Source organism: Megascapheus bottae, chromosome 17, assembly GCF_031878675.1.
Source record: "Megascapheus bottae isolate mThoBot1 chromosome 17, mThoBot2.hap1, whole genome shotgun sequence".
Lineage (NCBI taxonomy): Eukaryota > Metazoa > Chordata > Mammalia > Rodentia > Geomyidae > Megascapheus > Megascapheus bottae.
This window is the reverse complement of record NC_143525.1, coordinates 30,529,679-30,541,565: the sequence shown is the minus strand read 5'-3', so window position 1 is coordinate 30,541,565 and position 11,887 is coordinate 30,529,679.

The window sequence follows — 11,887 nt, the reverse complement described above, 5'->3', positions numbered from 1 at the left end:
GTGCTCTCAGCTATGTTCTTCATGCACTATTCACAATAGCCAAGCGATGGAAACAACCCAGATGCCCTACTACAGAAGAATGGATACAAAAAATGCGGTATATATATACACTGGAATTCTACATAGCCAACAGATAAGATCAAATAATGGCATTCACTGGGAAGTGGATGAAACTAGAGAGGATCGTGATGAGTGAGATGAGCCAAGATCAAAGGAACAAAAGGCGCATGGTCTCCTTGATATGTGGATATTAGACCCAAATAGTACAAGAGTGACAACTCAATACTCGGGTATTCAGGTTATAGACATGATCTTGGAGATATAACTACATAGACATAAAAATCTATGATGGGATGTATATTTTATAGACATTAATGATATATAGATCAAAATGTATCTATGGCATACAAACGCTCAGCTTAATTTTAATTTTGTTTTTAAACTTATGTGCCAGTGGTTACATATAAAGATTCCATTCTTAAGTACTTATTTGTTAAACTTGATATTTGAAATGGGATGTAAAAAAATCAGTGTTATAAAATCTTTTAAGAAGACTGAAATAAAAACTACTGAATGTGGTCTTATTTCTTTAAAAAAAAAAAAGGCTAGTGCTCTAATACTTGGAGCTGGTTTTCTGCTGGTGGTTAACTGGAGATAAGAGTCTCATGGACTTTCCTGCCCGGGCTGGCTTTGAACTGCAATCCTCAGATCTCAGCCTAAGTAGTTAGGATTACAGGTGTGAGCCACCAGCACAAAATTATTTTTTAAACTATTTTTTAAAAATAGTTTTGTGGGCCAGGGGTTTGGCCTAGTGTAGAGTGCTTACCTAGCACACATGAAGACCTGGGTTCAATTCCTCAGTACCACATACATAGAAAAAGCCAGAAGTGGTGCTGTGGCTCAAGTGCTAGAGCTCTAGCCTTGAGAAAGCCCAAGGACAGTGCTTAGGCCCTGAGTTCAAGCTCCGGGACTAGCAAAAAAATAAATAGTTTTGTGCTAGTACTGGGGCTTAAACTCAGAGTCTGGGCACTGTCCCTTAGAGTTTTTGTTCAAGGCCCTGCCACTTAAACCACAGCTCCACTTCTGGCTTCTGGTTAGCTAGCTGAAAATAAAGAGTCTCATAGACTTTTCTGCCTAGGCTGTCTTTGGATATCAATTCTCAAATCTCATCCCCTGTAATCAATTCCCCAGCTGGGATTACAGTGTGAGCCACCAGAGCCAGGGCTACTAGATTCATTTTATACATGAGACATTGAGGCCCAGCATGGGAGGTCTTGTCCCCAGTCACACAGTCGGGCAGGGCAGGAGTCTAAGCCCACAAGCTGAGTCCTTCCTCCTCACAGTACCCCATTTCCTTCCTTCCTTCACTTCTTTCTTTTTTTCCTTCCTTCCTTCTTCCCTCTCTCCCTCCCGGCACACCTCTCTCCCTCTCTCTCCTCTCCTCTCCTCTCCTCTCCTCTCCTCTCCTCTCCTCTCCTCTCCTCTCCTCTCCTCTCCTCTCCTCTCCTCTCCCCTCCCCTCCCCTCCCCTCCCCTCCCCTCCCCTCCCCTCCCCTCTCTATCTCTTTCTCTCTCTCTCTCTCTCTCTCTCTCTCTCTCTCTCTCTCTCTCTCTCTCTCTCTCTCTCTCTCTCTCTCTCTCTCTCTCTTGCTAGTCCTGGGGCTTGAACTCAGGGCCTGGGCACTGTCCTTGAGCTTTCTCAAGGCTAGCGCTCTACCACTTGAACCACAGCACCACTTCTGGTTTTTTTTCTGTGTATATGCTACTGAGGAATCGAACCCATGGCTTGGTGCATGCTAGGCAAGCACACTACCAGTAGGCCATACTCCCGGCCTATCATCACCCCATTTTCTACAGCCCCTCAAAGATGGAGCCTAGACAGAACCCAAGGGAGTCTGTTTGTGTCTTCTCTGCCTCCCCATTCCATAGTAATAATTCTCAATGATAAGAAAAATAGTATCTACCAAGCATGGAACACTTGTTTGATGGAAACAGCCAGGCCCTGGGCTCCATTCTTTGCTCAACTACTTGTCATCGTACAACAGGGGACTGCTGTCACTATGATTTCACAAACAAGGAAACTGAGATGCAGAAACGTTGGCTCCATGCCATTCAGCTTTTAGATGGCAAACTTGGAGGTCCACATAGCTGCTTGTAATTCTTCCCCCTCTTCTAATTGTCTTATATCCCCAGCACCTGCATGCCCTCCAAAAGATGAAGTAGTTTTTGAAGTGTTTACTATATGTGGAAATGGGCTAGTTATCCATTTATGGGGTGGGGAAACAACCACAATTTATTTTATATATTTATTTATGGCCAAGAAGAGTCATTTAAGAAAGAAAATATGTAAGCCATTAGTAGTAGGAGTTCATGTATGTGTAAAGAATGTGTAAAGAAGGTGGGACCCAAAGGAAAGTATACTAGAAAACATGTCTGTACACCTGTGTGAGTATTCACATGGAAAGTCACACATTTGCTCTGGACTTCACTGTGCCCACCTGTCCAAAGTTTCTTTAAAAAGTCCAAAGTTCTCACCTCTCCCAAAGCTGGTGGGCCCTAGGTTATTTGTCACTCAACCACTAGAGGGCAAAAATCACACAAACACTAATAGCCCAGGAGCCAAGGACTCCCCATCTTTTGACACCATCTTGAATGATTTAGAGATGACTGAGGAGGAGGGATTTTAGCTGGGAATGCCTATGTGGTCACCCTGCCAAGAACAGACCCCAAGTGGACCAGGAAATGGTCAGGGCCTTGTGGGTTGAATCCCTGGAGCACGATTCTGGCTACTGATGTAGACTGGGGTGTAAACACCAGGCCTGGTCTGCAGCCAGCCAGCCAGCAGTGGAGCTCCAGCCAGAGAGTTCTTTAATAATAAAGCCCCAAAGCCCATGCCATTGCCTGTGCTCCATATGGCCTTCTAGGTCTACCCCTGGAAGTTCAGGAGATTAATGTCACCAGGGTGATACCTGGGCTGGTCCTTGGGGTATAATGGCTCAAAGGGACAAGACACGAGCAAGTAGGGTATCTCGGAGGTGAAATGCCATCAGTATTGGAGGGAGGAACTGAAGTGTAGGCAGGCATCCATGTGTGCTATGATCTAGCACGGGGCGCAAGGATAGAGAGCATGGGGCTCTGAGAAAGCCTGGCTGGGTGGGCAGGCACTGGACCACTTTCCTAGTGGACCAGTGTGTTGCCTACCTAGACTGCTAGGGGAGATAATTCCCAAGGCCTACTATGGACTGGGGAACCTTCTTTGGTTCTGAAACAAACAAAGAAAAAACCTCCAGCTCCAGATCTGAGAATCATGGTTCAAAGACAATCCAGGTAGGAAAGTTCTTGAATCTCTTATCTCTAATTACCAAAAAGCCAACGGAGGAACTGTGGCTCAAATGGTACACCACCAGCCTTATGCAAAATAGCTAAGGAAGGGGTGGGTAGTTTGGCCTAGTGGTAGAGTGCTTGCCTTGCATGACTGAAGACCTGGGTTTGATTCCTCGGTACCACATACATAGAAAAAAAGCCAGAAGTGGTGCTGAGGCTCAAGTGGTAGAGCTCTAAGCCTTGAGAAAGTCCAAGGACAGTGCTCAGGCCCCCAGCTCAAGCCTGGGATTGGCATAAAAAAAAAAGGAACAGTGCCCAGGTCCTGGGTTCAAGCTCCAGAATTGATGGGCACATGTGCACACCCCACCCCTACCCCTTACACACACACACACACACACACACACACACACACACACACCCTCTTCAGTTCACAGATGTGGCTGGCATCTGACATTCATAGGGTATGAGAACAATGGCTAGACAGACAAAGTTGCTTCAGGTGGCTGCACCATTGCTGGCTTCCCCAACAGATGCATCTTTTCCAAAGGAGGGAATCACAAGAGGGAGGGAAAGAGCAGGGCCCCAGACTCCAAGGTCCTGTGTTCATTTTATACACATTCTCTGAATATCAGACAGATTCCCTCCTGGCCTCCTGGCAGACAAGCCAGATCTTTCTGCTTCTGCCCACTGTTACCAGCTGACGTGGTAATGTGTCAACCAGGTGGAACCTATGAGGGTGGATCCTATCTCCTTGGAAACAGATCAGGAAGACTGCATGATGAACCAAAAGCCAGAAAGGTTGACAAGATCTGGATTGCTCTCTCTTAAATCAGAAGTGGGTTTCCAACTCTTAGAGGGAAAAGAGGAAGAATGAGCACAAGGTGGTGAAGGGAAATTCCACCAGTAATCTGAGTAGGAGACCAGGGTTAGGGGGCTAAGGCAAGAGCGGAGACATCATTAGGCAAATCGAGGGACAAGCCTCAGGCCCAACACCTAAAATCATTCATGGACCTTGAAGTGGTTCTTCTGTCTACTTCATTTCCACTAGAAGGCGATTTGATGAGATCACTTGTGTTGTGACATGTTTAAGCACCTCAATCTTTGTTGATTGAGTAATATTCCATTGTATGGATATACTATATTGTATTTATCCATTTGTCTATTGCTGGCCATTTGGAGTTAAGGCTCAACATGTGGACATGTTTTTGTGTGAATATGGTATTTTAGTTCTCTTAGGTACATACTTAGGAAAGAAATTGCTAGGTTCCAGGAAAACTTGTGTTTCAATGGTGGTGCTGGGGCTTGAACTCCAGGCCTTGCTCTCTCACTTGGCTTTTTCACATATAGCTATCCCTCTACCACTTGAGCTACATTTCACCTCTGGATTTTTGCTGGTTTCCTGAACTTGTTTACCCAGTTATCTCTGAACAGCAATTCCCAGGTATCAGTCTCCTGAGTATCTAGGATTATAGGCATAAGCCGCCAGCACCCAGCCCGGGGAAATTTTATGTTCAACTTTTCTGAAGAACTTCCGTATTATTTCCCACAATAGCTGTACCATATCCCCAGGCACAGAGTCCAAGGGCCCTATTGCTTTACAGCATGAACAATACTTCTTATTGGCAATTATTGTTGTCCTTATAGCTTTCTAGCAGAACAGATGGGCCTGTGAGGACTCTGAATGAATGACGGAGTGAATGGATAGATGGATGGATGGATGAGTGGGAAGATGGGTGGGTAGAAGGGTGAATAGATGGATAGAAGGATGCATGGAAGTGGAGGCCAGCTCTTGAGCTCAGATTTGGGGGAAATAGCTACTCCCCTGGGAGCCAGTTTCAGGGAAGACACAAGAATCTGCCTCTTTACTCCCAATCTTTCTCAGTCATGAGTAACTCCAAGCATCCAGGAGGCTTGTACTCCCCAAAGCACAGGGAAGGCTGGGGGGGGGGGGGGAGAGTAATGGAGTCTTTCATGAAATACAGGTAACATGCAGCTTGTGAGATCCCAATGAGAATGAGAACGCATGTGTGGTCTGAAGAGGGTGCCTCTTTGGATAAGAGTTTCTTTTTCCTTCTCTCCATCCAACGCATGTATAATGTCTTTAATCCCATGCTCATTGATTTTTAGTATGGAACTCCTACCTACAGAAACTTCTTCAGCACCTAGACTAAGACCCCAAATCACTTCTGGGTGTCCCTGCTGCATGTCAGATGGCCTCTCCAGCCGATTGCATAGGAGTGGGTACATCATTGTGGGACAACCAGTCTGGTTGCCTCCCTGTTTTCAGGGCTTACGTGAAATACAGACAGATCCAGGGGCAATGGTTAAGTGGCAGCAGGCCAGGGCTGGTGGCTCACACCTCTAATCCTAAGTGACTCGGGGGGGCTGAGATCTGAGAATCTCCATTTGAAGCCTACTAGGGTAGGAAAGTCCATGAGACTCTTATCTCCAACTAATCCCCCAAAAGCCAGATGAGGAGCTGTGGCTCAAGTAGTAGAGTGCTAGCCTCGGGCACAGAAACTAAGGGAACTGGGCATCCGTGACTCACACCTGTAATCCTAGCTTCTCAATAGGCTGAAATCTGACAACCCTAATTTGAGGCCAGCACAAGCAGGAAAGTCCATGAGGCTCTTATCTCTAATTAACCAGTAAAAAGCTGTGGCTCAAGTGGTAGAGCACTAGCTTTAAGGAAAAACAAAGTCAAAAAACAAAACCAAACCTCAGGAACCGCTCCCAGGCCCTGAGTCTAAGCCTCAGTGTGAAGCACAAGTTCAAACCTCAATATCTCCAAAGGAAATGGAAAGGCAGGATGCGCACTGCAGGCAAAAGTCTTGAATGACATGTGACAGGAGGGGAGCGAGGGCAGGTGGTGGTGGGAGTAGCAGAGCACACAGGGAAGCCCCAGGCAGGGCATGGAAAACACAGACGCTGAAACTCTCTCTAGGGTCCCGGCTTCTCTAGCCAGGTGCCATGATTCACTTCCTTATTGCCCAGAGCATTGCCACTGACCGTTTCTACCCTGAGCCTCACACAGCCGCTATTGTTTTTTTTTTTTTTCTTTCCCAGTCCTGGGATTGGGCTCAGGGCCTGGGCACTGTCCTTGGGTTTTCCCACAGCTAGAGCTCTACCAGTTGAGCCACAGCACCACTTCTGGTTTTTTTCTATGGTACGGAGGAATCACACCCAGTTCTTTATGCATGGTAGGCAGGCACTCTATCACTAGGCCAAACTTCCAGCCTGGGGCTATTGTTTTAGAAAGGAAATTTTCCATTTTCTGATAATAAATAAATAAATAAAACCTAGTGGCTTAAAGTGTCTGAGGAATAAGAGGAGAAGGACTACTGGGAGAGTACTGGTGGTAGTCATGTCTTGAGAATTCTGAGAAAGTGGAAATTTTGCTGAAATTCCCTCGGAAAGACTGCTAGAAAAATGGAGGAGAAAGGAAAGGAAAAAGCTGGACTCAACTCTCAAGAGGCTAGGACTGTTTCTTGAGGCACAATGAGGGGCTAGCAACTTTCCCATGGGATCAGAGGTTGTACTAGGCCCTGGAGCTGGAGTTAGGCAGACAGAGGTTACTTGAGTTCAGCACAGGGGAGGTGCCTGCAGGTGCAGGCAGAGAATGGGGTAAGTATAGTGATAATTGACTCTCATACAACTTCTCAAGCTTTTAATGTTCAAACCGCTCTATGCCTGTCTTGCCTTTATAGTTTGACCTTCTCAGGATCCAGTCCTCAGTCTTCCAACCTCTTAACCCTTTCCTGGTGTCACAGCTCAGCCTCAGCGTTCCCTATCGGTTAGGCCCATAATGGGATGTTTACAGCCAGGCTTAGGTCAGTTTGCCCTGCCTGTGTCAACACATTTGTGTAGACCTGGGGCTTTGCCTGACATCCATGTGTACCTGGGATAACAGAGTGGGGTCAGAACTTTATATTCTATCTTTGGATACATAAAGAGATTGGGCCAGGAGGGGAGTCTGGAGTGGTTGTATTTCTGGCTACTTAATGCTGACATGAGGACATCATTTTTAGGTGTCCTCTCCCATTAGGTTGCGTGTGGAGGGGCTGGAGTTTCATAGGCATCTCATCTCTGTTAAGTGGTTTGCATCCTGTGGCCATGAAGAACTTGGTCCACCCTCTGGAATGTAAATGTTTGGACATGTTCCTGGAGAAAATCACAGACATTTGACAAGACAAGGTCACACAGACATCACTAATAAAATCATAAAAAGTAGGCCCAGGAGGGAAGTGAGCTAGGGATTCCAGGACATCCAGGAGTCCTTCCATGGGGAGGAGGAGATGCCTTGTACTGTTTGTTGTTGTTTCTCACAATGCAGCACTCTTTCCCCCAGGAAGGCGTAGATTTCTCCCCTTTTCCACTATGAAGCCTATCCCTCTCCAGTTCTGGAGGACCATTTCAGCCAGTGAGTCTAATTGGTTTTGTAAGCCATCAAGGTTTTGTTCCATTAGGGAGAGGTCCCTGTTTATCTGGGCTGATAAGTGACTATGCTGGACTGTTGTAGTGCTATGGCTGTACCCCCAGGGCTGTGCCTAAGTGTCTGGGCTAAAGGATTAGGACCCTTTTTCGTCTTGGGCTATGTGTGAGATAATCGCCAGACTTTGGTCAGAACAGGATATTCAGGTCTGGGACTAGAAAAAAAAGCATGTCGCACTGTTTCCCTGGATAATAAGTATGGACCCCTTCAGGGCAGGTAAAGTATCTGCCGCTGGGGTCAGGGAGAACAGGAGGGGGCAGCTGGCTCCTTGTCCTATGCACTGGGCATCCTAATTGCTTGAATTGCGGGTCCTGAGATCCATGGGTTACTTGTGATGTCATTGGAAAGTAGGAAGTGAGTGAATCCTACCCCCACATAAGAGAGCTGATCGGCGTGTGTGCTAAATCCGGATTTGCTAGTGCTATGGTAAATTGGGGGGGGGGGGGGTAAGGTAGGCTGTTTAGGGTGGAGGTCTGGAAACTTTGTGGGTTCCAAGGATTTAAAATGGCAGTTCTTACTTACTCGGAAGGAAACCTTAGCAGGAACAATAGTTAAAGGACCTGAAGGGAAGGGGATGGGAGACTAATATGGACTGTTGAACCACCAGCCAATTTCAAAGCTCCAATCTCCCCTTGGATCTGAGGAGGAACTTGTTTGGTCTGCCCAGAACAACCCTTCCCCCACTCCCTCTTCACCTGCCTGAAACCCTTAATCCCCTGAGTGTCAATCACCTGACTGAGTCAGCAAAGGATCCCAGGCTCTGAGGTCACTTCCTCATCCACTGAGGTCATTTCCTGAACCGCCCTAATCATACCTCCCTCTGACAGTGAGAGGTTCCCCAGGCTCTAAGACCACTTCTGCATCCGCTGTGGTCTCACCTCCCACCTTTCCATATACAGTCTGGCTCAACCTGAGTCCTCTCTCTTTTTCTCTTTTTCCTTTCCCTCTGTCTCCACATATCTCCATCTTGTGTAGGCTACAGTTTGCTCTCCCCATAATAAACTCTTTTCTGCCTGAACCATGTAGCGGGTTTCCTTTCCCGCAAGCCCTACAGAAATGGTTAGTTCCCACAGTATGCCTCCCTTACTTATGTCTCCCCCCTGTCCTTCTCGAGCAGAACCCCTTTGTCCTGATGTAGGGGATCCTGTCCAGGCTCCCCTAGAAGTGAAGCCCATACAAGACCAGTATTCGAGAAATTTCCAGGAAAGGTCTTCGCATTGACTCTGATATGGTGGCATGTGTCCCTAGGCTGCTATGTTTTTGGGGTCATCTTCACCAAGGTTGATAATATGTGTGAGGGGACAGGGTTGGGGCTCCTGGTCCATGAAGATCTGAAACATAATTGAGAGGCAGGGATGAGCCTAATCCTTTATTTAAGATGGGCCCCTGTGTAAGATTTGCAGTGTTGGAAGGAAAAAGCATAGGGACCCTGGGTGGGTGGGTGGAAGGGGCTGGGGGGAGGGGAGATTCCTTCTAATCCAGGGCAATGGGTCCCAAGGTCAGAGTGGCTGACCAAACCAGTTTTTGTTGAAGTAGCCTGTGGTTAGAGTGTAGAGCACAAAGAATAGAAAGGTCATAAGAAAACTCATGGTGAAGAGAAGGCTTAGGAAAGCTTTTGGGATGAGAAAACGTAGGGAGGATGTGAGAAACTTGTTCTCCCCTGAGAGGGGCCAGTATGAGTGGTTGAGATTAGTATAAGGAAGATGAAAAGGGGAGTTGTTGGTATGAGGAAGAAACAGCAGCAAGGCATGTGGAAGGATGTAGGAGGAAGTGTAAAACTAAGGTATAGAAGGTAATTTGTTCAAGTGTAAAATCAGTCAAAGTTCCTTGTAGCCAGGGAATGCTGATGCCTTCTGTTAAGGTTTGTCAAAGGTTGAGATACGTTGAGATGTCAGCCAAATATTGTCCAGCAGGTTAGGGAGGAAGGTACTGAAGTTAGGAAGAGTCAAGGTCATGTGGATAATCTGAAAAAGGTAAAGTAGAGCTGGTTATAATGGTATTCTTTGAGATTGGAGGAAATTTGGAAAGTCTGAGTTTTGTAGGTCCCAAATATTGGAGGTTGGCTTTTTGTTGTTGTTGTTTTTGCCATTCCTGGGGCTTGAACTCAGAGCCTGGCAACTATCCTTAAGCTTTCTCAAGGCTAAGACTCTACCACCTGAGCCACAGCACCACTTCCAGCTTTTTCTGTGTATAAGATACCAAGGAATCAAACCCAGGGCTTCATGCATGCTAGGCAAGCATTCTACCAGTAGGTTACCACTAGGTCTTAGCCTTAGGTTGTTTGTTTTGTTTTTTTAAAGGAGGGAAAGTTGGCAGGGAGTGTGGCCTAGTGGTAGAGTGCTTGCCTAGCATGCATAAAGCCCTGGGTTCGATTCCTCAGTGCCACATACACAGAAAAAGTCAGAAACATTGCTGTGGCTCAAGTGGTAAGAGTACTAGCCTTGAGAAAAGTCAAGGACAGTGCCCAGGTCCTGAGTTTAAGCCCGAGAACTAGCACAAAAAAAAAAAATAAGGAAAAGGTATAACCATGGTGTAAGGTCTTGTAGCTTGGTTGCAATGAGAGTGAGAATAATGATTTTGTGAGGGCCTGTTCATTTAAGATCTGGAAAGGAAGACGGGGGAATTAGAGAGAGAGTGGAGTTGAGAAATGTACACAAGATATCCTGTCTAGCGTGGGGGGAAGAGGAGCGTTTTGGAAGGGGGTGGCAAGTTTAGAGTTAGAGCAGGGAAAGGAGAGGAGGTCATCAGACAAGGATGGAGGAAGTGTTAGTGAGTTAGAAGGCAAACCAGGGAGTAAACGGGGTCTTCTACATAAATAAGTTTGAAGGAGCTTATTTGGCATAGTGTAGCAGGAAGGGTATGCATTTGGAGAAGCACCAGGGGTAAAAGTTTAACCTACTTTTGTTTGAGCTCCAGTATTAGCTTGGTTAAAATTTCCGTAAGGGTTCTATAGCGTTTTCTACCTTGCCTGAGGACTGGGGATAATAGAGAACATGAAACTTCCAGGGGACGTGAAGGGTACAGGCAATTTGTTGGGTAGTGGCAGAAACCAATTCAGGTCCATTGTCAGATTGTAGGAAGAAGGGTAGGCCAAAGGAAACAGTTCAGAAAGAATAAGTCAAGCTATAGTGGAAGCTCTTTTATTAGTGATAGGGAATGCCTCAACCCACTCTGAAAAGGTGTCCAGAAATACAAGAAGGCTGTGTTTTTTGTACTATAAGACAGGAAGATGAGAGGTGGGTAAGGCAGGCCAGTGAAGAAAAAGGACTTGAGAAATCTAATGCTGGTGACATGGCCGCCCGCAGTAGGGAGTCCCGCCAGGAGGCACTAGATGGTCACATCTCCAGTTCATGCCTTTCCTCTTCTTCAGTGGAAAAGGAAGCTGATAGTGATAGAGGGAGGAGAATAAGAAAACTGAGGAGAAAGGCATGGAGAATTTGGATTTGGGAGAGAGGCAAGGAGAGAAAGGCTTTATGGCTTAGGAGTTCCTTAAGGCAGTGAAATGTGAGAAAGTGGACAGGGCTGTGGAAGGAAATCTTTGGGGATTCAGGGACTATTAGTGCGTGGCTGCTGGGGGCTACCTCCATGTCACCATGTCTAGTCTTGATAAGTATAATAGGGGGTAGAAGGTATCTCCTCCCTTTCGACAAAAAATAGCTAATGTCTGACAAACAATAGTTAATGCTTGTATGTAAGAAAAAAGAAAAGAAAAGAAAAGTCTGTTAAGGTTGGGGAGGGAGAAGGTAGAAATCTTAGACAGAGAGAGCTTAAGTTGGTAGATGGAAGCAGCAAGAGGTTGGGGGGACAGAAGGAGTTCATCAAGGGACCCCTTAGTGGTGGTACAGAGAAAAGTTGGAGAAGAATTTAAAGAGGCCAAGAGGGTCTTGAGAGGTCTTGCTTGGATCAAGTTGGAGGATAGTTGAAGAGCTCCTGAACCTATGGGAAGGTATAGCTCATTCCTGTTGAGAAATGATTAGTCCCAAATGTGTAACTGATGTTTGGCATATCTGGAAGCCCTATAGCCCCAAGAAGCAAGGGAGTTAAGAAGGAGAGTAGAGGGGCCAGGAGTTTG